Below are 23,634 nucleotides of genomic sequence, written 5' to 3'. Positions count from 1 at the left end.
TTCTGAATATAAGCACAAGAAAGGCCTCACTGAACCTATTGTTATAACCTTTCATACACCAGGTAAGATATTTTCTTGGTTTGTAATTTAACATTAAGGTTGGAGAAATGGCTCAGCTACTGAGAGTACTGGCTATTCTTATAGAAGATTTGGATTTAATTTCCAGCATCAAAGTAGTAGGAGGGGCTTACAACTTCCCCTAATTCCACTACTGGGAGATTTGATAGCCTCCTCTGTATTCTGTGGGTACTACAGTGTGTAGTTCACAAACATCCATACACACAAAGACATACACACATATACACAAAATAACAATAAATATCTTTTTTGAAGTTTCCATATTATATGCTTTAAAAATATCTATACAATGTATTTGTATCAAATAATTTCCCCCTCCCCAGACACTTCCCATATCCTACATGTATCTTTAAACAAAAAGTAAATTCTTAATATCCTAGAAGAGAAAACTGAGAAGAAAACCTAAAATAACGACATGAACATTATTTCATAATTAAGGACAGAAAAATGGATTGACGTATGATCAAGCACCCCAATTCCCAACTTTAGAGAGATCTAGTAGCACAAAAAGAATAGCAACACCTTTGAAAATGTAATTTTATTTTCTGTGTTTGCTTCATGCGAAGTTCAACATAGTATTTAATTCCTTCAAAATCCAAAAGAAAAAAAATAATGTATAGTATGTCAATTAAAAATGTAATTTCAAATTGCAGAAGCAGAGTTTGAAAGGTACATTCCTGTTATTGGAATGTGGGTAAGTGACAGGGCTTTTTTTGGTTAGCAAATGAGAAGGTATTTTGTCAACAGTAAAATCCTCAAGTAGATGAAGAAAACCATAAGCACAAAGCTGAGCAGTTTCCTTTGATGTTCTCTGGTTGAGTAGATGGTGTTTCTTTGTTGCCTCAGGCCCAGACAGGCAAGGTAATCTGATCCTCACCATCCCTTTACTTACTCTTCTGAAAAACAAAGGAGGTGCTTTGGGCAACAACAATAACAACAAAAGATACAAATCCAATAGATTGTTCATAGGTACAGAATTTTTTTTGTTTTATGAAAACTTTCTAGACATAGTGATAATTTCACAGTTCTGGGAATTTATAAAAGGTACTGAATTATGCAATTTAAGCTGGTAAATATTATGATGAATAAGTTATATATCAAAGATATTTTTAATTGTGATAAGAAGGCCTATGAGTCCATGGATTCGGTCTGGACTCCCAGTAACAAAGTTAATAATACCTACCCATTAATCAGCATGAGGAACCTTCTTACATCCATCCATTTCTGAACACAGATGTTTAATATATTTAAATTAGTTTGAATTCACCAATCTGTTAATTATGCCTTTCTTATTTTACTGCTTTGCAGTTCTCCCTGAAAATTTCAGTAGCAATTCCAAATTTGTAAGCAAATTAATGACATGTTACACTGAATTACAAGTCAATAATGCTATTTCTCCTCATTCTGTAATAAGTAGTACGTATGAAAGAGAATTAAACATTTTGATATTCTGTAACTAAATGTTTACAATATAGGGAAATATTTTAGAAATAATTCTGAGGAGGGAATAAACTCATCCATATTGTTTTATCTTTGAGTCTAAAGGAACTAGAAATATTTTTCATCTATCAGGTTTTTTTGTTTTGTTTTGTTTTGTTTTTTTTACAAAATTTTGTGTAAAATCTTGTGATATTCATGAAGATATAGCAAGCAGTTATTTTCCACAGGAGAAAATGTTTCCCAAGGTATTTGCATAGCTGACAGGATCTAGCTACTGTATCTTAAAAAGTTGCTGTGTTTAATTTTGGCCCAACAGGTGGTCCCAATGATCTAAAAGCAGTTTGACTACAGAAAATGTCATTTCAACTTGATGCTTATGATTTTTGCTATTGAAGAATGTTTTGCTTTTGTCTCACCATCTTAGGGCTTCCATTGCATGAAGAGATACCATGACCACAGCGACTCCTATGAAGGAGAACATTTAATTGGGGCTGGCTTACAGTTTCAGAGGTTTAGTCAATTATAAACGTGGCAAGAAGCATGGTGACTCACAGGTAGGCATGGTGATTGATAGGTAGCCAAGAGTTCTATTGTCATGTCAGCAGGCAGCAGAAATAGGGGCCTGGCTTGAGTATTTGAGACCTCAAAGCCCACACACTTATTTCAACAAAGGCACACCTACTCAACCAAGGCCCCACCTCCTGATGGTGCCACTTCCTGTGGGCTTATTCGAACTACCATACCCTCCCATCAGCCTGATGACACAGTCACTAAACTACTCTAATGGGCCTTCCCATTTCAGTTATTTTTCTACTCTGTTTTTCTTAATTGATATCTAATCAATACTGTGGCACAAGGCTTACATGTGGCAGCTAAGAGAACACACTTGTAGAAACTTCAGCTTTAAGAATGAAGCAGTAACTTCACATGCATTGACATAATTGAAATAAGACTGTGCTCACCATCGATTCTTGCAAGTTTTTGCACCAGCAAGGGTAATACATCAGTTATGAGGTAATTATGTGGTGCCTCTGTCCTGTGTGATTGACTACTTTGGGCATATTCTTGTAGGTTTTATTTGATTTGAGGTCCTTCTTTTCAGTCATGTCTCTGTCCTTATGATTTGGTGACTCTTCTGAACTTCTGTCTCACATTTCTTTTTCACGTAACTTATTGTTGTGTATTTTTTGACAATGTCATGTATGCACATAATACCCTCTGGTAATATATATATTCTCTCTTATCCGCCTCCCACATCTATTTTCTCATCCCACATTCATGTCTTCTATTCTTTTATTTTCTTCTTTTTCTGATTTTCTTTTTTTGTTGTTTGTTTGGTTGGTTTCTGATTCACTGGTTTTGACCAGTGTCTCTTGAATAGGAAATAGTTTGAAACTAGACTGTGAGTATCTTACCACTGGTAACATCACAAACACTTTCTCTTCTCCAGCAGCCCTTCCATATCTTTTATATTTCACATTTTTTCTACCCTCTCTTCTTCAGTGCTTCTTGAGCTTTAAAGATAACATAGGGTTAATGCATCTTGAAAAGTCATACACAATTAACACTTTATTCCCTGCACAGAGAAGCTTCTTTGATAAAGGCTGAAGGCAACATTCATCTATGGGTATAAACATAAATATTTAAGAGGTAGCTTGACAATATGTCCCTGTAACAAAATAAAAATAGTAAGTTGGGGAGGAATATGTCTTCTGGGGTGGATTTTGAAGACTTGAAAGTCCATTTCACACACTCCCTCCTTCTCCTTCTCCCTCTCTCTTCCCCCTCCTCTCCTCTCCTCCTCTCACTGTCTCTCCCTCTCCCTCTCCTTCTCCCTCTCTCTCTCCCTCCCCATCCCCCCTTCCCTCCTTCCTCTCTGTCTGTCCTGTCTGTCTGCGCCCCCCTTCTATAAATTAGGATACTGTTCTCAGTATCCTAATTTACTGGTCTAGCACCATGCATGCCACCATACTCCCTGACATAATAATAATGGACTAAGCATCTGAAACTGCAATTAAAAGTTTTCTTTCATTAGAGTTGCCTCAGTGATGGTGTCTATTCAGAACAACAGAACAGTGACTAAGACAAGCCATAGTATTTACCATAAGCTCCTTTCTATGACCTCAGATAGAATATTGTTTTAAGTTCACTTTGTCATGATTCTCTCAGGACTCACGCACACTCATCCTTAATCTTTATCTTTTATGTCTTTCCCAGCTATTTTCTACAATCAATATCTTATCTCTAAGTCACACTTTATGACTGCTTTGTAGAAGTACAGAAAATGGCACCACACTCATTTTTAAAGAGGAAATCTCAATATTTGACATCATAGCATAGATCTTTTCTGTTTGAAACAAGATTTGAATAATTCCTTAATCACTGCCACTCTTTTTTTTTTACCACTCTCTCAGTGGGAACTTTAAAAGCATCTTTGACAAGTCCTAGATGTGAATATACAAATTCTCAAATGCTTAAACCAGATTTCCTAACACGTAAAGTGCTATGCTTTTTGTAACATCCAAATATCTTGTGTGCACTCCATATGTTACATTTACAGAAGTCTCCCAAATATCAAACATTGCCTTGAAGCATTACAGTCCATAAAAGAAAAAGGAAAGAAACTTTCTAAATCATTACAATAGTGGTTCTTTGAAGAAAACTGATTTTGCTTCTCTGAAGCTTAACATAGCAAATGAGTTTCTAAAAATATGTTTCCTTATTTGTTTGCCTCTTAACAAACCCTCCCAAGGAGTTATGTAGTAATGTTCGTTATATGCTAGTCAGAATTGTAAAATAAACTGGAAAAGAGTCTAGAAAACGAAAGTAGAACTGTTTGCCTAAAACTAGAAAGGACCAACAGAAGAAATTCATTAACTTTAAAATCCTCATCTTTTAAAAAAGTGGTTAGATCCTGCGCAAGAATATGGGGAGTAAGTGCTCATGGATAATACTGTGTGACAGATTTTCCCTGGAGAGATCCACACATGGGCACATACACACATCTGTAAACACACTTTTACTCACACTCAATAGGGAACTGCCCAGAGGACAGGTACCACCAAAATCTGACTTTCTGAACCAACGAGTTTATTGAGGCTCCAGGAATATGTGCAAGGGGTTACTTACAGGAGTAATACCGAAATCTGCCTCCATATAGGTAACAGCTCACTAAAGCTAAAAACCTGAGGGAAAACAATGCGTAGCCTTCAGGCAGTCCACAGGTTGAAGAGTGATCTTTTCAGGTGACTCCATTTGTCTGAGCCTCTTCCAGGTCAATCTCCAGTTCTTTGCTTCATCCTGGTGGCTGGGCTTGTCTGAGAGTCTTCTTTGGAGCTTGACTTGTATCAGAGTGGCTCTCAGTAGTCCCTTCTGTTTATATACTGTTGGGGGAGTGAGGAGCCTAGTGAATCTGGTCAGTTGCAGGTACTTCCTGCAGATATTTCTAGTTGTTTGCTTTTTTCCTTAAGCAGCTTAGCTACAGGTAGGTTGTTTTCATCTGGAAAGAAACTTCTGTGCGACAGGAGGGGAGTTGACGTGAGTCCTGAAATTGCGTCATAAGATTATCAACTTTTAATTTTAGGCTAGGCTAAGTATAAAAAAAGCTCTTAGTACTTTCATTGTATTATGTGGAGATTAATTTTAATGAAAAGATAATTGAAAGAAATATATTTGATTTTTGCTTAGCTAGTATAAGTTCTATTGCTTTTTAAAATTATCTTTTTGGAGAACTGCACATGCTCATGGTCTGTCAGAAAATGTCTAGCAGATGATAAGGCTGTGATTGAAACCTAAGAACAAAAGAAGCACAAATGATGGGGAGTTTTATTAGTAGAGTAAATGTGCATGTAGTAAAAGTGATTTATTTTGCATATATGATGAAATAAGATATTTGATTGAGTGCATGGTTGCATGATAGTATTTCCCTTTTATGTGTTTTTTATCCTCATTTTATTTAGAGTATTCTGCATTTATTTAATTTTTCTCTCTTCGAGTTTTATTCCTTTTCACTACCATTTGTTTATTCTCCCTCATTCTCTGATTTAAAGTTCTTGTCAGATAAGAACCATGTGAAAACTTTTTAAAAAAGGGGGGGGGGATCATATGATGTGTGTTAAACATAAATATTACCTGAAGAGAACTGAGCAGGGACCACATTTTTGACCATTCCATTTCTGCTCATTCATATTTCAACGAAAAATGTTATATTCATTTGTTCTCAGGGGTTAGCCTTTACCTTTGGCTAGTTCATAATATAAGGCTATAATTACTGATGCTGCACATGTGTCCACTTGTGTTAGAGTGTCTGTAGTTAGCAGGAAGAGGTGTCTGAATCAGGGAAGATGAAAGGGGTATAACTTTAAAGTGAGCTATGACAGGTGGAGGCAATGTTTGTAGAGATGAAACAATGAATTGACTGGTGATGATACACAATAAAGAGATCCCTCAAAAGCATCCTTATTCATGTAGGCACTGGGGGGGTTTAGTGATGGGGAACATGCTTGACTAACAAATTTCCCAGACTTTGAACAACAAAGGTCAGGTTTAGAATCTTACTGACCATACTGGTTCAAGCCTGTTTTGATTACCTTCTTCTCCGGTTTGATCTCAGGTTGGTCAGAACCACTCACTATTGTAAGTATAGAAAGGGCAATTTGTTCTCTTGGCTCTGGCAAGTCATTACTTTTCTGGCTTCATTAGAAAGACAATCATCTTTTGTATTCGTGAATTATAGTTAATTGAGTAGGTATTTAAAGCATTAAAGGAATTCACTCCTCCTCAATGGAAAAATTGTACAAGCAGAACTTTACACCTACAGTAGGTAAAATTTATTATTGTATTTTATGGTAGGCAGTTAATTATTCAGTGTTTTACATATGTTTCTGTCTGGTTCAGAGAATTTAATTCTTATTCCTTATTCCATTTCAGCTTGGTATAACTAATATATTATTAATTGGTTAAATTAGCTTTTGCTCAAGTAATATAAGGAAGTGTTTCTATTTCATGGTTAGCATAATGATTATTGCACCTTTAATGAGGTTTCTTAATTGTAAGTTCTCATCAGATCTCAGTTCTCCATGATTTGCTTTCTTTACCATGAACTTGTCATGTTTTGTCTTATTCTGTAGGGTCTTTGAATTAAATGTATATTATTTCTGATAATAGATTTTTTTTTAGGTTGACCATCTGGTCTTAAATTATTCAGGAGTCTAGTTTTGTTTTGTTTTATTTGTGTATGTACACATATGCAGGTATGTGTGCATACACATGTGGATGTGAAAGTCAGCCTATGAGATTGGATGTCTTCTGTTAAGGCTCTGCCTTAGAGCTTGAGACTGGATAGCTCACTGAACCAGGTGCTTACTGATTGACTAGCACGACAGGTGCTTCCTAGTGTACAGATTTATGTGTACCCCCGCAGTGCTATGGCTATATTTATGCACTATGCCCTGTGTCTTAATTTGGGTTCCTATTGCTGTAATGAAACATTATGACCAAAAATTAAGTTGGGGAGGAAAGGGTTTGATTTGTACTTCCACAATGGTGTTCATCATCAAAGGAAGTCAGGACAGGAACTCAAGCAAGGCAGGAACCTGAAAGCATGAGGTAAAACAAAGGCTGTGGAAGAGTGCTGCTTACTAGCTTGTTTAATATGGTTTGCTCAGCATGCTTTCTTACAGAACCCAGGACTACTAGCCCCAGGAATGGCACCATTCACAATGGGGTAGATGATCCCCGATTGACTACTAATTTTGAAAATGCCTTACAGCTGGATCTCATGGAGGCATTTCCTCAACTGAGGCTCTTTCCTCACTGATGACTCTAGCTTATTTCAAGTTGACACACAAAACAAGCCAGTGCATACTGCCATTTTCAATGGTCTTGTTTTTGTTTTTATTTTGGATACAAAGAATTTTGGCTAATGTATTTATGCTTGTACAAGCTTTATACTGAGGCAACTCTCCAGCCTTCTTTGACTTGATATAGATACACAATATAAATTTTCTCAATGTGTAATATGATTTCTTTCTATGTAAATATTTTGCTCTGTATTTGTACTTGGGTTATGTACATCATCATATCCTGATGATGAAAGTGAAGTACTAAGATTACACTAAGAGGAAAATTAAAAAAAGGTTACACTAAGAGAATTTAAAACTTTTTTTTATGATTCTGCACCTTAATTTGCCCATGAAATAACACAGCCTTAGAAAATAGGGCCAATTTCTTATATTTATTTTTCAAATATGCATTATATATGCAGCAAACACAATTGTTAATCCCAATAAAACCTCACCTGGTAATAAAAATAGAATTAAGATACTAATTTACTGGCTGTACAAATTGATTAATCTTACTCTGAAGTCCAGTAGCTGCAAAATAAAAGATTAACATAACATGGATAATAAAAAAATCCCAAATACAACTAACATACATAGTCATCTTCTACTGCATATTGCTTGGTAAGCTAATAAAATATCTCAATAAAACTACGGTCCACGGGTTGCATATTTGTGGATTTTGTGCAGTATATGTGTGTTTATGTGTGTGTATATATGAGTGTATTTGTGTGTTTTGACAGGGCAACAAGTAAATTCATAAGATGTCAATTTGATGGAAGTAATGCAGGAATGGAGAGACTCGATGACAGGTGGTGATAGAAATATTTAGAAAAATCACTAAAGTGAAGCAGTTTTGAGAAGAGACTTGCATTAAGTAAGTCACTTGTCTAATAAGTTTTGGGAAGTATTACCAAAAGACTAAAGGCCCACTAGAAGTGTCTCTTTGTTATGATAACATAATATAGACATTCTGACATCATGGGTCCAATATGATACAATCAGAAAGTTAGCAAGGCCTGCAAGATTTTATACCACAGATTGGAATTTCAGATTTTATTCAAAGTCTGATTGTCCTTTGAAAATTTGGAAATAATTGAGAAATTACCTAACTTATGACACAAGTAGAATGGTTAAAACAGAATGTCACAGATAGTACATTAACAAACAAGGTTAACATAATTTGTCAACTCAAGTATCATGGGAAATACTATGTATGCTCTTTTCCCCCAATGTTTTATGTAATTAAGCCACATCTTGGGCTTTGAATCTTAGCTACTACTTCAAAGATAATTTATTTTTATTTCCACTACTTTCTTTTCAATTACAACAGCACAGAACTTCAAAGTTTTAGAGACCCAGAGATCAAGAGGTGGAAGATGCTAGGAATATATGAGGAAGTAGTTTTCAACCAGCAATTGAGAAGCTATAGGGCAAACCCTTGCACAGCAAACTTCAACTGTATTTTCACTGTCAAATGTCTTTGGTTTCTTGTTTGCAACCAACAGCTAGGAAGAGAGCAGATGAACTTCTGAGGGACAAATAATAGGAGATGGTGTGTTTATTCAAACCACTACTAGTATTATTATCATCTTGACAACTATTGATTCTTTGTGTCTGTTTGAATAGCATGTGGAACATGTTTTTAAAATTCCCAAACATGTATCTGTATTTCCTAAGAAGGAAATCAATAGCTCTGAGGTAAATGAGCCCTCATGAATCTGTTTCAAAGAACTTAAGCTGATCAAGATGTGCATCAGAGATTCAAAACCATTCTAAACTTTGTAATCTGTTGCTATTAGGTATTTTCCTAGGACAAGTAGCTACATAAGAATATGTATACACACGTATATATGATGGAGTTGTTAATTAAAGGCTGTAAGGATTATATTACTGGAAATACAATTGGTGAATTTATGTTTGTTTTTACCTAACATGCTTTCTATGGTACTTATTATTTAATATTTTAGTTATTGATGATTATTACATATACAAAAACGTGTCCAATTGTAATAGCAATATCCTATAACCAATGCTCTGTCTTTTCCTCATATATATTAAGGGATTTCTAAAAGAAATGAGAAATTGTTCTTTTCTTTCTGTATTTCTTTCACTCTTATGACAAAACCAACTAATTAAGTCTTTCTCGACTCTTGCCATGATGGATACAAACACTGCCAAACAGTAAGCAACTCCTTTAGCCTAAATGAATAAGAGTTTGGACCACATAGCTTACAGATTTCTTTACGGTAGAAAGGATCAAATCCAACTTAAATTACTTCTGTGTAAATAAATGTTCCGCAACAGAGGTTAAGAAACTTGAAGTCAAGAACAAGGCTGGACATGAAAAAGATTATTAACTAGTTGCTTCTAGATTCAGCTACAAGCCTTTTAAAGCTTTTCTATGGTGCAAATAAAACTTTAAAGCAATTTTATTCTTAGCTTTTTATCCTTGCCATCCCAGTGGAATTCCAGCTGAGATTTGTCAGACTTTATGATGTTTTTATCGAGTTTGGATTGATTGTGCTAATTGTTCTCTTGAGAAATTCCAGCCTTTGATCATGAAATAGCAAAGTTTGCTTCTGTATAAATGACCTTAAAAATTGATTCCATCCCACTCTTTCTACCTCTTAGAGTTTTATTTATTAGTTTTCAATAGAAAATTGGTGTAGTCATGATTTGAGGATACATGATAAATGTTCCTTTTAAAAGTATGTAAACATGGATAGACCATATTGAAGCTTATTGTAGAAGACTCAAATTCTGTTGCTCTTGGCTTCCTGCTGGTTCACATTTGTAGGGCACAAGCAGTCTCCAACTGTCGTGGGTCTGTTGCTGCTGCTGCTGCCAAGTCCAACAAAGTTACGAGTCATTGCTTACAGGAGTTATGTCTATGTAGTGTTGATAAGAGTTGTGATTTACCCCCTCCACTTAGTCTATTCTTGTCCATTTTGTTAATATCTTGCTATTTTCCAATTGCCAACTTTTAAAATCTTCCTTCATCAAGTTAATAAGCTTGGGTACTTCTCAGTCCTGAGATAATTTACCAAATGTAAGTTATGATCCATATGGCACAGACATACTCTATATTCTCCTTCCCAGGAGTCTACAGTAGTGACAATCTTCCTTGTACATGACCTTGATGATCTAAGGAAGGAATAGAAAAAGGGCTTATAACCCTGGGTCATGTCCTGGCTGTGTGTTAACTAAGTTAGAATCTCCCCCAAATTACAATTATCTCTTAATTCTGTCAACGAATTCTGATGAGTTGCCATTATGAACCACAACCACTGAGGTATATTACAATAGCTTTAATACCTGCAGTCAAAAACAATGTCCATTGCCAATGGATTGCTTTACAATCAAATTTTCTTCTAAATCTTGAAAGAATACAGAATTAAGAACTTCTGAGAAACGAGACTTATAATGGAAGCCAGGTGGACAAATGCAGTGTTAAATCATGAAGCAATACTTTTCTCAGTGTTCTTTTAACTTGAGTCAGGATTTGCTCAAATTAGCTTCAGAGTCCAAAGACATTGTTATGGAAGAAGAGCTGAGGAGAGTTTCCCAATCCCTTGTAATTGCTGCCTTCTCATAGCATTGACAATGGCCTTAGATTGGAGACAGTATTCTGAGGATAAATAGCATCATTATGCATAATTCTCCTCAAATAATTGTTTGATCACTTAAAATTATTTATATAAGTGGGCATTAACTGTTTTTATAAGATACATAAGAAAAAACACATCTAAATAAATAAGAAATATAATGGTAGGCGATAGAATTTAATATTTATAAATAAAACCACCAAAAACTTTAATAATCAAAGAATTCAAGCTGTGTTTAATAATTGAAACCATGTATTTCAATATTTAATTGTAAGAAGATATTGGGCTTTTAAAGGTAATACATAGTTTACTATTTTTAAATAATCTCATAATGTTAAAACAGATATTTATAAGCTGCCATACATGAATATAAAAGCAAAAAAAGAAAAGAAAAGATCTTTGGCAACTAAACTATTAATCCACAGCAGCTTTGCAAAAGTTCCTCTTTTATATAATATTCTTCCATTTTTATTTCTTCTCATTATGAGAACAAAACCAATACGTTAATATATGAGGAGACTTTAAGCCATATGAGAAAATACTTATTTAATAAAGCCATAATACCACAAAAACATGTACTATACTGCATACATTGAAACTGGATTACATTGAATTGAAATGGAAACTGTAAAGAAACTCTTAATATCTTGCTCATTAACACGTACAAAGCTTTGAAATTGAATAACAATATTTTAATACTGAGAACTCATTTTTAATACTTTTCTAAACAACCTACTCCGTTTATCCCATAATGAATACATTTATACATATATTTTTGCTTTACCTTTTCATTAAAATATATTCAAGGTATAGACTTTGAGCTCATTATGCATTTTCAAATAGAGTTACAGAAGGATTATATCAACTTATCTTTCTGGAAGGAACCATAAAACATCTTTTTTATTTTACTCATGATAACACTAAGCAGTCATTTTAAGTTGTATCATGAAGTTTTGAACTTTGCTAATGAGGTAAAAAAGAAAACAAATTTATGTATTGAAATTCTCATTTCTTATATAATCACGAATACTCAAGATTTTAGCAAATATTATGTTAATTTTGACTTTTAAAGCTATTCTAATACACTTTGGTAAATTTTGTTTGGTTTCATTTTCATTAATTCCTTTTATTTTAATAATTGATAAAAGATATAGCTATGGATTATGCCAAGACCTTTACTCTTTCCATTTGATTTCATCCTCAGGATGATACCAGGACATATCAATTTAACTCTAATTCAAATACAAAAATCACATTCATGTAAATAAACTATGGTAGTAGATCTAGACTGATTGGATAAAAGTCTAAGAGCAAGAAAGAGGTCTTGAGAAAGGGAAAGAGTTGACAAAACAGCACATGTGATATGAAGTAAGAAATTCAGGGGAGTGGCTCCCTTCCCAATCTGGGCAATATGGGAGAACTGGCCCTGGTCCCAAGAGTGAAAGAGAGCCCGTCCTTCCTTTGATTTGTACAAAGCTAGAGCTGGGTCTGGTGGCATGGGCACAGAGAGAGCTGGAGTGCTGACCAGCTGGCCACCACCAGATCCAGGATGCTGGATTGGCCCACCCCAACATCTACCCCATCTATGAACTGGTGGAGTGCATCAAGGGACTGATCCTGCAAAACCAAAGCTTCAGGATCTCCATGACACAGCACAACAACGAGATATCTGAGAGGAGTCCCTGTGAGAATCTAGTTTGTTTTGTTTTATTTTATTTTGCTCTTGTTTGTTTTTAGAAAACTAATGGTTGTAATTCCTCTGCTGATAATTTAGTTAGTAAAATGAGGTAGTAAGAAAACTAAATATTTATGTGATGCAAATGAAAGAATGGTTCTTTTTTATTGGACTTTTTAAAATTTACATTTCAAGTGTTATTTACCCTTCCTAGTTTCCAAGTCAAAAGCCCCCTATCACATTGTCCCGTGCGCGACTTCCCGCCGGCAGGAAACACACGGGTACACAGAAATCCTTACTGTGACCAACTTTATTATAATCTTATAGAGGAAGCGCCCGCCACGCCAACATGGCGCGCTTATAAACACCCTAGTGCGGCGCATCCACACCTGATTGGTTGTTTACCCATGATCTCATAAGGCATGCCCCAGAGTGGACAAAGACCTGGCACGAAGGCATTCTTGCACATGCACACAGTTAACTTCCTGAAAGGGGGCCGGCTGGCACGGCGAAGGCTGGCGCCATCTTGTAATGGCAGAGGCTATCCTGGCCTTCCACGTGGGGCACAGTGGATGCCAGCGCCATCTAGTAGTGGCGAATGTTATTGCGGCCCTCTACATCTCACCCTTATAATTTATATTATTTTATAGCAGTCATGATCACCCTATCGCGTGCAATGAGGAAACCTCAGCGATGTGGAAGGGCTATTCAAAGGAACAATGAGTCTCTCTCATCCCAGTGCAATGGATCCTCAGATCCATGGGGTGCAGGAGCAGAGAACTCAGATACAGAGAGAGTCCTGAGCAAGATAACCAAATTCCAGGGGAAGCCCCTTGTGAAATGGCCACAAGTGCTTGAGTGATAACAGCCTTGTCACGTTTCTGTTGAGATCTGAGTTTGCAAACCAACCAAGTATGAACACTGATTCACAGCATAGGGCTGCACCAGACAGAGCCACTCCCGATAAGTAGTGGGCACCTCATTTGGTCCTCCTCAGCTGTTACCACCAAGGCCCGTAGTCAAGCCGCTCCTATAATAAAATTTAGAATTCCCAATTGTTAGTAACTACTCCAGAAAGTTCACCCACTGTACTTGTCTAACAATAGATTGGGGGAGGATAACTCCAGACACTGCAGACACAATGTCTGCAGCAGTAATGGCTGCTACAATAGCAGCGAAAGTGTCAAGGTCTTTTCCAGGACAGTTCAGGATCAGTCATTTTTCTCTGGAACAACCAGCAGACAATGGAACCATTTCTGAGATCTGTATAACCAGGACAGAGTTCCCCAGTCCACTGTAGCTTTACGCAGGTAGCATTCCTGTAAAGCTACAGTCTGTAAAATGACCAGTTAAGGCAGCAAGAGTCACCAGGGAAAATGAAGGGGGCAGCAACGGCTGGAGTCCAGTTTTCCCCAGCAAGCAGCAGTGTACAGAGGGTCAGAGAGCAGGCCATAGTGGGACGGGACACACGCAGCGGTAACACTGACTGCAGCAATGGCAAAATCTCTGTGATGACAAAGGATGAAGGGGAATCTTCTATCTTCCTCTCAGGGCAGAGGAATGACTCCAGGGACCCGAACCAGGAGAGCTGAATCTTTATGCAACCAGGATCAGCAAGTTTCAGCAACCACTCAGGCAGCTGGCACACTCTTGTAGCATCCTGTAGAAAAAACACAAATATTCCCTCTTCCCCATATAAAATATCTGGACAGGATCATGTCAATAAGTGGATCTCTCTATTTCACCTAGGCAGAAGTATGCCTAGTTGTAGGGTGCCATAAACTTTGGCATCCAAAATTTTAAAATTGAAATAAAAGGAGCATTATTTAGCATACAGGGATAACTCCCCCTTTTTATTTATTAAGATATAGTAAAGATATTATTTATTAAGGTAAGTCCTCAAGGATTAAATTGAGGACACTGAGCACTTGTATTTATAAATTGACTTGAATACCAAATTATTGTCTCCAGCATTATTGTTTTGGATATATAAAGAATGAGATTTTTTAACTAATTGTTCCTATGTAAGGCCTATAATCTGTCTGGTATCTTGTCCTCCCTTGTTAAAGAGCCCAGGCAATCCAGTTTGAGTTCTTAAATGTCCTATAAAGGAACAGTATTTAGTGCTCTTAACCACTAAGCCATTTCTCTAGCACCTCACAAACTTTATTTACCTAAACATAAGCATTAATTAGAAATGTCGAATCTTATAAATATCGTCTAGATTCAGTCTTACTAGAAATCCCTGAGCTGGCAGGGTGAAGCTGGGAGTTGAAAGTAAGCAAATGGAGTCTTCCTCTTTTCATGAGGGTGTGTTATCAACTCCATTATCATTTTCAAAGAGCTGGGTCTATGGTTTTGTTTATTTGTCTGAGCCAGAGCACTGAAAGGACAGTGAGTTGTCAGACAATTTACACTGAAATCATTCACTGATTTTAAGTAGAAATCCTATCTCTAATAAAGCATTAAGTAATTGAAATCAATTGTAAACCACAAGCCACACATTGGCTATCAGTATGTGAATTGAAAGTTTGATTTAAAAACAGTGGCTAAACTACAGAATTTAATAATCTGTGTTGAAGCAATAGAAACTGAAGAGAATAAACAAGTGATCCAATCATACATGTAGCCTTTTCATTAGATGAACCACCTATAAATACAGTAAGCGCATTTCCTATGGGTTGTATGCACAAATATACAGGAAGTACAAAAGCATGTAAAGAGTAAAATTATCAATTTCGTCTGAAAAATTTGTATATGTAATAGGCCAAATATCAGTATTTTGTTGTAACCAATTAACTGTTGTTTGGAAATAAGATATGTTTTGCCAGGTTTCTATTCAAAATACTTCTATGACTCTAGTCCACAACTCTGTACTAACACAGCTGAAGCTTTATCTCCAATGTGCATAACAAAGACCTAAGTCCTCTGGTACTTGGCCAATTAACATATCCTTAGAAGCTTAAAATTAGCTTCAAATATTCTTATCTGGAGTAGTGTAACAGCTACTCCCCAAATATCAAAGCTCATTTTGAGAGCAAAAGTTTGTAGTAAAAATTTCCATATACATTGAAAGATTTAAGTTCTAACTTCTTACACTGAAGAAGCAACAAAATTACCTAATATAAGGCTGTTAGCAATCCTCTAAATCTATCCTGAAATGGCAGTTGGAGTAAGTAAACTGGCTGTAATGTTCTCACAGTTCCAAAACCTCATCAATCCTTCGTAAATCTTGTAACAATCTCTACCTGTATTATTTTTCCTTAATTAAAAATAAGTTTGAGTTAGTCAATGTAACACTGGCAATCCTAAATCACAATCTTTAGGTTCTCTTTGTAACACCAGAACACAGCCACAAGGTCACCTGAGTTCTGAGTACAAGACTAGGCAGCTGTCCTTAGGGCAGTGGAAATTAGCATAAAAATACTGATAGCTCCAGGGCAAACCACAACTTTGGAAAGCAAAACTCAACCCAACAAATTAGTACAAAGTTTGACTGTCAATTCTTAAATATGAACACATGATGGCGTAGTCTCTATTACCTCAACAAAGAGACATTGTCCTAAATTCTTTTAGAAGCCTGGTTCCTAGAATAAGAATTCCATAAAAACATTACCTCAATTTAGACCTGTTTCCCTAGGTTGGCCCATGTCACATGTTATCTAGAATGACTCCATCCAGATTACCAGCTTTATGTCAACTTTCTGTTACCAATATTATACCCTTTTAACCATATCCAATAACTTGAAAGCCAGTAGTCCATAACCAAGGCAAGTAGAGCATATTTATACATTTAAAACCAATGAGAAACAAAATTGAAGTGGCTACACATATCTTTAATATTTAGACCAAACACCATTTTTACCTTTTTAGCTATGATTTTAAGAGAAGCACCTTGTCACCTGTTGAGTGAAATAATAAGTCAGGGATCTCTCTAAGAGAAACAGCTATCAACTCTTGTATCGAAGAAGCTGAGAAGCTGTTGGCGCCTTTAAGATCAGCTCGTGTAGACGCTTAGCCTCTGGGCAGCTTCTCCAACTAATCTAGACACCTGGCTTCAGGCACAGGGCTTCAAAGACCTGATTGAAACTGTTTTTTATTCATTTGTTCCCTTTTGAAATGAGTTAAAACCAAGTCAAGGTGTGCACGACCAGCAGATAAAGTTTTTACCATTTTTTCTTTTGAATATGAAACATAAAACATTTAAACAACGAGAAATAAAAACCACAGACATACACTGACAGACATGGGGACATCCTGGTGCACCAGAGACAAACAATAGACAAAGAGGGAAAAAACCAGATGGTGTTCACCGCGACTATCCACTCGAGTGGAGTCGATATGGGCGATGGATTGTCTCAATTCCTGGACTAGTCCACCAACGTTTTGAAACCCAATTCCTGTAAGATACTGAGATATATTATCTGACCAGAACGACTGACATTCGCCAATGGTATGGAAGTGAAACACAGCCCTGAATATTTTTACTCACAACCCAATTACATTAACTCCATCAGGCTGTGCACGGGCACTGAGATGTCCTTTTGTTTGATTCTCCTGAATAAATTTTCAGGCGGTCTGCTTCTATCAAATCTGATCAGTATGACTCTGTAAAGCTGTCGCGTCAGCGCGGCGTCCCCAGAGCCGGCGCCGGAGCTTAAGCACACTTCTAACAGGCACAAAGACAAAATTTTTCTCCCAAAATGCTGTGTTCCTTTTATCTCCTCCCTTCTCACCCGGGGCATTCTTTCCCCAATCTTTCACCTCTGGCGGTGGTAAGACCGCAGAGGGGCCTGGTGCTTGAGATCGATCAGGATCCTTTTCTCGTTGCAACTTTTCACTACCCTCTGTTTCTGACTCGCTTCGCCCTTCCCCCAACACTCTCACTTTGCTGTTACAGCTGGGCAGTTCCCACGCGACCTCTGACGCCGTTTGGCGGTAACTAGAAACTCAAAGGTCAATAGAATCAACCCGAGGGCTGCCAGAGCAACCATAGTGGCTCTTGCCTCGTCCGGCAGAGGACTGAGCTGGAACAGATCAAGGCTAAACATAGTCTCTCAGAGTCTTACCCGCATCCCACAGCTTCTGGACTTCTTCCGTGAAACAGAGCCTCCTCTTGGCACTGGCGATGATGTAGCTTTTTTGTGTCCCGGGTTCTCGGCACCAAATGTCCCGCGCGCAACTTCTCGCCGGGAGGAAACACTCGGGTACACAGAAATCCTTACTGTGACCAACTTTATTATACTCTTATAGAGGAAGCTCCTGCCGCGTCAACATGGCGTGCTTATAAACACCCTAATGCGGCGCATCCACACCTGATTGGTTGTTTACCCATGATCTCATAAGGCACGCCCCGGAGTGGGCAAAGACCTGGCACGAAGGCACTCTTGCACATGCGCACGGTTAACTTCCTGAAACGGGGCCGGCTGGCACGGCGAAGGCTGGCGCCATCTTGTAATGGCGGAGGCTATCCTGGCCTTCCACGTGGGGCGCAGTGGAAGCCAATGCCATCTAGTGGTGGCGAATGTTATTGTGGCCCTCTACGTCCCATCCCCCTTCCCTTCTTCTATATGGTTGTTCCTTTCCTAATCCACCTCTCCTTCCTGCCCCCCAACCCCCGACATTCTCCTGTACTGGGAGTCCAACCTTGGCAGGACCAAAGGCTTCTACTTCCATCGGTGCCTAAAAAGGCCTCCCTCTGTTACATATACAGTTGGAGTCATGGGTCAGTCTTTGGGTAGTGGTTTAGTCCCTAGGAGCTCTGGTTGTTTGGCATTGTTGTTCTTATGACGTTGCAAGCCCCTTCAGCTCTTTCAATCCTTTCTCTAATTCTTCCCACTGGGGGTCCTGTTCTCAGTTCAGTGGTTTGCTGCTAGCATTCGCCTCTGTATTTGACATACTCTGGCTGTGTCTCTCAGGAGAGATCTATATCCAGTTCCTGTCAGCATGCACTTCTTAGCTTCATCAATCTTATTAAGTTATTAAGTCTTGGTGACTGTCTGTCTGTCTGTCTGTCTCTCTCTCTCTCTCTCTCTATATATATATATATATATATAGAGAGAGAGAGAGAGAGAGCCTGCACATGTGGGGCAGGCTCTGAATGGCTGTTCCTTCAGTCTCTGCTCCAAACTTTGCCTCTGTATCTCCTCCTATGAATATTTTTGTTCCCCCTTTTAAGAAGGTGTGAAGCATCCACATTTTATTCATCCTTCTTGAGCTTCATGTTGTCTGTGTATTGCATCTTGGGTAATTCCAGCTTTTAGGCTAATATTCACTTATCAGTGAGTGGATACCATATGTTTTTCTGTGATTGGGTTACCTCATTCAGGATATTTTCTAGTTCAATCCATTTGCCTGTGAATAAAGTCATTGTTTTTGATAGCTGAGTAATATTCCACTGTGTAGATGTACCACATTTTGTGTATGAATTCCTCTGTTGAAGGGCATCTTGGTTCTTTCCAGCTTCTGGCTCTTATAAATAAGGCTGCTATGAACTTAGTGGAGCATGTGTCTTTGTTGTATGTTGGAGCATCTTTTGGGTATATGCCCAGGAGAGGTATAGCTGGGTCCTCAGGTAGTGGAATATCCAATTTTCTGAGGAACCTCCAGACTGATTTCCAGAGTGGTTGTACCAGTTTGCAATCCCACCAACAATGGAGGAGTGTTCCTCTTTTTCCACATTGTAGCCAGCATCTCTTGTCACCTGAGTTTTTTATCTTAGCCATTCTGACTGGTGTAAGGTGAAATCTCCGGGTTGTTTTGGTTTGCATTTCCCTGATGACTAAGGATGTTGAGCATTTCTTTAGGTACTTCTCAGCCATTCTATATTCCTTAGCTGAGAATTCTTTGCTTAGCCCATTTTTTAATAGGGTTATTTGGCTCTCTTGAATTCTTTGTACATTTTGGATATTAGCCCTGTATCAGATGTAGGATTGGTAAAGATCTTTTCCCAATCTGTTGGTTGCTGTGTTGTCCTAATGACAGTGAATGTAGAAGAAGCTAGGGGCCTCAAACCAAACTAGTGACTCATTGCAATCAACATTTACAAATAAAGCTGTTTGTTACACCTCAGTTTCCATAGCCATATATTTTTTCTTTTTCTTTTCATCTGTTTTGTTTTCTCTTGGTGGGTAGGTTGTAGAGGCAGAGGGCAGCTATGGAGGGATGAGGAGATGAGATTGAATCAAATTATGAGAAATTCACAAAAAATTTAAGAAGAAAAGAAAAGAAAGAAAGAAAGAAAGGCCACTGGTGATACACTGATACACTGGGACAACCTGGGTATCAGAAAAGGCTGGGGAAAGAGATAGTAGAAACAAGTTTTATTTTAAAAATATCATAATGAAACCTACATTTTTATGGCAATATATTTAAAATTAAATAGTAATAATATTTTGATGGTTGAGTTCATCATCTTTATTCAGCACAGACATGCACAGACACTTGGAGAAGCTGATAGACCATGCATAAGCCAGAATATTAGTTAAACCATACTTTGATACAGAACCTGTTCTAACTCTGTCCTAGAACATGTAATGAAAACATCTTTCCTAGATTGTTGTAATTTTTTTACATTTTATTTTTTCAGTCACAAATAATCTCTAATTTCTGCATAAAAACTTCTTTGATTTCACCTACAGCCTTGCTTTGGTCGAGGTTCTGCTTGTGTGCCTTTCCTGTCTCTTTGAAGAAGCTCTCCATGTAAATGCATACACTGATCTGTGACTGTCCTGTGTAAGGGCAAGTATGAGGTCAGACCAGCCCACTGAAGCCAACTCACCTGTCATCTGTGGGTTCTGAACACTGCCCTAGGGTAATCTAATCATGGGGTGAGTGGCTCCACAGTGCTGACTCCTCATGTGTCCTTTATAGAAGAGTGCAGTACACCCACTGTGACACCTAAGGCTGTGTTATGGAGAGTGCTGTTGTGTTCCAAGTTCCCTGCAGACTGCAATAAAAACACTCTCTTTGCCTCTAGGGCATCTTGTGTTCTTTTTTTTTCTTTTCTTTTCTTTTCTTTCTTTTGTTTGTTTGTTTGAAGCTTTCTTTTTTAACCTTTTATCTAAGGCAATAATCTCTGTCTTTCAGTCTCTCTGTCTCTTAGTCTCAGTCTCTTTTTTCAGGAGCCAGAAAGTAGATACAGGTAGTTAGTATAACGAAAGTTATATTTTATTATGCTGAGGGTCGTCAAACAAAGTTCACACTCTAAATTCCTAACTACAGTCCTAAGACTATCTCCCCAAGGTTACTCACTGGTAGGAAGTTTCTTAGCTGAAGGTCAGGTCCAGACTCTAACAAAAGTCTGATTTCAGGATGAAGATCCTGAGTAAGACTCTCCAGCTGAAGGCAGATCCAGGATCCAGGTGATGACGTCTTACCAGATGTGCAGATTAGAGCATTGCTCTTGGTCTCTGTTTATATACTGTCCAGTGGGAGTCATGGGGTTCTAGAACTGTGTCTGATTATCTTGAGAGAGTGATGTCACAGTGTTTGGTTACCAGGTACAGCCTTGGATACAGAGAAAATCCTGAGCTATTTTTATGTGTCTAAAAGGATTTTTTGTTTTACTATGCTCATTATTTTCTCTCTCTTTTTCCCTCCCCCATTCTCCTCCCCCTGTCCCCACCTTTGTAAGTCTGTGTGGAAGTCAGAGCTAGCCTCCGCTCTTTGTTTTATTCCTTTGCTATAGGATGGGTTTCTTGGCATGGAGCTAGGCTGGAGATTAGGACTTTCAAATATAGCAGGATCCTGCTGTGTCTACCTCTCACAGAGCTCAGGTGACATGTCCAGCTTTTTTATGAGAACACTGGAAGTTGAACATATGGCCTCATGTGTGTGAAGCAGGTGTTCATATTCTCTCCAGCCCCACCCATAATGTTTTATAACTAATCTTTATATATTAGCAGTATGAGCTATGAGTATTTTTCCTTTTCTTTTTTATTCTCTTCTTCTACAATACATCCAGACCTCAGTTTCTTCTCTTTCCATTCCTCCCAGTCCTCCTCCTCCCCTCTAACCAGATACACTGGAGCTATCCATTTCCCTTCAGAAAAGACTGAGCCTCCTGGGGATAGCAACTGAAGACAGCAGATAGGCCCAAGCACAGACCCTCAGACCAGAGAGCTGAGAGTGGCAACCCAGTCAGAGGAAAGGATCCCAAGGTCAAGCAAAAGAGTCAGATACCAAGCTAACAACCCTAACGTATTTGCAGAGGACTTAGTGCAGACACATGTAGGTTCTGATTGCTGTTTCAGTCTCTGTTGAGACCCTGAAAATCCTTCTGACTTGATTCTGTGGGCCATGATCTCTTGGTGTCCTTGACCCCTCTGGCTCCAACAATTCTTCCCCCATCCCCTATTCTGAGGAGTTCCTTGAGCTCCACCAAATGCTTGGCTCTGGGTTGGGTCTCTGTATCTGCTCCAATCAGCTACCAGTCAAAACTTCTCTGATAAAAAAATGTGGTACATTTGCATAATGCAGTATTCTTCAGCTGTTAAAAAAAACACCACATCATGAAGTTTGCTGGCAAATGGATAGAACTAGAAAAATAAAGTCATCCTGAGTGAGTCAATCCAGACCCAGAATGACAGACATGGTATACTCACTTATAAGAGGATATTATCTGTTAAGTAAATTAAAATTATTTTATAATGTTATTTTGGGGTCAGTGCTTATATTCTATTAATGTGTTCTTTGTCTCCTATTTAACCTTTTTTCTCCTTTTTTTAAACTTTATGTTCTTCTAGAGCATTAAATATTAGTTGCCAGTACTCTTAAGTTAGTACAGAGCAGCTGCATTCTCTCTGTTCTGCTAACACCGTATATTCTGTGATTCTACAGCTGCTTGTTTAGTTGATTTCCACTCCCTTGTTATTCCAAATATTCTCATTTTGTTCAGCTTATTGTGGAATTTTATATTGAGCTTACTTTCTTACGTTATTTGTTATTCAAACAAAACTCCCCTTTGTTTCTGTTTGTTTCCTTGTTTGCTTGCTTGGTTTTATAACAATTATATTTGGGGAGCACAATTACATTCTTCCCTTAAATTTCTAAATAAACTCTGAGATCACATAGGAATATCACTTGGAAGAATGAGAAAGGCAGAACTAGGTTTATTTAATTGTGGTGTCATTATAAAATAGATATCAGATGCCCTACAATTTACCTGGAGAATGAATTGACAATGAAGCATTAGTGTGCCAGGCTTTGTGCTCACACCTCTGCATTAATAAGGGGGACTAATTCCTGGTGAAGATTAGGCTCCATCAGCTGGGAGAATAAATCATTTATTTCTTCTAGGAAATGACAAATGGATCAGCTAACATCCACTCAAAGCCATTTGCTTCTAATGTTTATTTGGTAACTACCTGTTCAAGATTCTGCTTAACTCATTGATATTTTAAGACTTAGAAGAATGAGTACTTTTGCTGTCCAGTCCTTCCAGTTTTGCTTCCGCGAGCTTAGGGCAAACAAAGTATCTCATCTACAACACCAACTACTAATGTCAGCTGAAAAGGCTTTGCTGTACAACCCTTGTAAAAGCTCATCGTCTTCATTTAAACTCCTTATGCCTACTGAAAGAGTCTCTGCTGTGCTGGTTTGTGGGTTGCCTCAAGAACTAATACCAGTTTAAGCCCCAAGCCATTCTGATCCATTAAGTCATAGCTGCTCTACTCTTCCATTTATCATTTAGTTCATTCAAACGAGAAGCTACTATACTGCTATGAATCACTTAAGTGTCAGGTAAACCTTCCCATCTGTGGCCTGTCAGCAACCCCAATTCTTCCTGTAGATTAGGGTCAATTTCATCAATAGTAATGATTTGCTTTCTTGCATATATCACTAATGGGCTCAGAATTCTGAAGAGGTGGAAAGTAACTATAAATCAGATTGCAACTGAGCTCTTACTCTGTTCTCTCATGAGAGCACTTTTTCCCTTCGGGGGATGAGAAAAGCATTTCTTTACAACTATTGACCTAAGTCCTGGTAATTG

At 37.8% G+C, this 23,634-nt stretch overlaps 1 long non-coding RNA gene across 2 annotated transcripts; it reads right to left on the bottom strand.

The window, feature by feature from the left end:
* Window positions 1–601: 601 nt before the first annotated feature.
* LOC134486717 (uncharacterized) lies at window positions 602–21,083 on the bottom strand. 2 transcript variants are annotated; one of them, XR_010066073.1, is made up of 2 exons: window positions 20,895–21,083; window positions 602–974 (listed from the first exon to the last, which is right to left on the bottom strand). It is a non-coding gene; the product is annotated as an uncharacterized LOC134486717 (long non-coding RNA). The 2 variants fall into 2 exon arrangements; XR_010066072.1 differs by lacking the exon at window positions 602–974 and adding an exon at window positions 18,404–19,795.
* Between the last annotated feature and the right edge of the window lie 2,551 nt (window positions 21,084–23,634).

Source organism: Rattus norvegicus, chromosome 4 (assembly GCF_036323735.1).
Source record: "Rattus norvegicus strain BN/NHsdMcwi chromosome 4, GRCr8, whole genome shotgun sequence".
Classification (NCBI taxonomy): domain Eukaryota; kingdom Metazoa; phylum Chordata; class Mammalia; order Rodentia; family Muridae; genus Rattus; species Rattus norvegicus.
Note: the sequence above shows the minus strand (reverse complement) of the source record. Positions and strands in the feature narration are given on the sequence as shown.